This window comes from Chiloscyllium plagiosum, chromosome 37, assembly GCF_004010195.1.
Source record: "Chiloscyllium plagiosum isolate BGI_BamShark_2017 chromosome 37, ASM401019v2, whole genome shotgun sequence".
Classification (NCBI taxonomy): Eukaryota; Metazoa; Chordata; class Chondrichthyes; order Orectolobiformes; family Hemiscylliidae; genus Chiloscyllium; species Chiloscyllium plagiosum.
This window is the reverse complement of record NC_057746.1, coordinates 32,052,944-32,055,338: the sequence shown is the minus strand read 5'-3', so window position 1 is coordinate 32,055,338 and position 2,395 is coordinate 32,052,944. Positions and strand designations below refer to the sequence as shown.

Genomic DNA, 2,395 nt, shown 5'->3' with positions numbered 1-2,395 from the left:
CTCCTTTTCCACCTATCCACTCCACCCTCTCCTCCCTGACCTATCACCTTCATCTCCTCCCCCACTCACCCATTGTACTCTATGCTACTCTCTCCCCAACCCCACCCTCCCCTAGCTTATCTCTCCACACTTCAGGCTCTCTGCCTTTATTCCTGATGAAGGGCTTTTGCCCGAAACGTCGATTTTGCTGAAGCTCCTCGATGCTGCCTGAATTGCTGTGCTCTTCCAGCACCATTGATCCAGAATCTGGTTTCCAACATCTGCAGTCATTGTTTTGACCTTCAATATATTGTCTAGTTATCACCATTGTTAACAGCTATCCTGAGAATGCAACTTTTTAAAAAAGGTTTTGTGATTTACACATGAAATAAGTGAAACTATCATGGTATTCTAACAGATGAATGACTTAACAATCAGTTTTTCAATGTATAATTTCAGTTACATCACACTGTAAATTTTTGCTATAAATTCTGTGTGTTAGGATTGAGCCCTCCACTACCATCTGATGAAGAAGCGACGCTCCGAAAGTTAGTGTGCTTCCAATTAAACCTGTTGGACTATAACCTGGTGTTGTGTGATTTTTAACTTTGTACACCTCAGTCCAACACCGGCATCTCCAAATCATGGGTTAACACTAGTCTTGAAAGGAATGTTGGAATGCCACAACTAAAAGTACCAAGGAAGTATCAAACAACAACTTTTTAAAATCAAAAGTGCAATCCAAAACAAATTGGAATACGATCTCCTGTTGCTACAGAGATAGTGAGGATCTGACTATCTTTCAGTAGAAAACCACCGCCTTTGAATTGTGTTCCAAATTACTTGTATGTTTGTGTTTTACCCTTTTGGTATAAACAAGCAAGCAAGTTAAAAACCAACAGCAACCCATGATCTTTGCGTGCTCAGAGGTTGGTGTGCTAGCTAATAGTTTGCAGTTTCAAGCTTCACTGTGTTACAATGTGCCTTGAAGTGGCATGACTAGGCACTTCTTCTCAACATTGTGCATGTGCAGGTAAAAGACAAGCAAAGTCCCTCTCTTATTGCTGCAAACAAACCAAGTCATCAATGCTACAGTTAAATGAAACTGGGCCAACTTCTTTCAGCTAATTGTGGAACCAACAATTTCCAATCAACTGCTAAAGTCAGCGCAACCCCCCAACGAATGGTCCCAACGTTCACCATACATTCTATCTGGAAAAGCCAAGACCAATTTGTATATCTTTTAATGCAATTCTCATTTCTTTTTGTGTGTACTTATGTCACATTTTATTATTTTTCCTCCCATTCAGTACTTTATAACATCATTCTTTCTTAAACTCCAGAAAGCGTGGTTAAATTGTTTTTTTTTAATCACAAACACATTTGGATTTTAAAACTAACCTTGCTCAACAAACCAAGAGAGGGACTGAATTGTGAAGGGGAGACAGGTCATCCTGTTTCACCCAAGGGCATAACTCGTTTTGGGTATCCTGTCAAGAATAGGGAAGTCTAACCTAGGGACCAATTCTAACAATGCAAACACAATAGTGCCATCAGTTTACCAGTTTAGTGTCAATAAAATGATCATATTGACGTCAGTGAATCAAAAGGGTAACTAGGGAGAGAATAGGGCCCCTCAAAGATCAGCAAGGCGGTCTTTGTGTTGAGCCACAGAAAATGGGGGAGATACTAAATGAGTATTTTGCATCAGTATTTACTGTGGAAAAGGATATGGAAGTACAGACTGTCGGGAAATAGATGGTGACATCTTGCAAAATGTTCAGATTACAGAGGAGGAAGTGCTGGATGTCTTGAAACGGTTAAAGGTGGATAAATCCCCAGGACCTGATCAGGTGTACCCGAGAACTCTTGGGAAGCTAGAGAAGTGATTGCTGGGCCTTTTGCTGAGATATTTGTATCATCAATAGCCACAGGTGAGTTGCCAGAAGACTGGAGGTTGGTAAATGTGGTGACACTGTTTAAGGAGGGTGGTAAAGACAAGCCAGGGAACTATAGACCGGTGAGCCTGACCTCAGGGTGGGCAAGCTGTTGGAGGGAATCCTGAGGGACAGGATGTACATGTATTTGGAAAGGCAAGGACTGATTAGGAATAGTCAACATGGCTTTGTGCGTGGGAAATCTTGTCTCACAAACTTAATTGAGTTTTTTGAAGAAGTAATAAAGAAGATTGATGAGGGCAGAGCAGTAGATGTGATTATATAGACTTCAGTAAGGCGTTCGACAAGGTTCCCCATGGGAGACTGATTAGCAAGGTTAGATCTCATGGAATACAGGGAGAACTAGCCATTTACATATAGAACTGGCTCAAAGGTAGAAGACAGAGGGTGGTGGTGGAGGGCTATTTTTCAGACTGGAGGCCTGTGACCAGTGGAGTGCCACAAGGATCGGTGCTGGG

General features: G+C 41.8%; 1 protein-coding gene across 8 annotated transcripts in view; it reads right to left on the bottom strand.

The window, feature by feature from the left end:
* Nucleotides 1-2,395, bottom strand: part of LOC122541477 (carcinoembryonic antigen-related cell adhesion molecule 6-like) — a 178,319-nt gene that overhangs the window by 106,135 nt on the left and 69,789 nt on the right. The gene's annotated exons all lie outside the window — the stretch shown is intronic.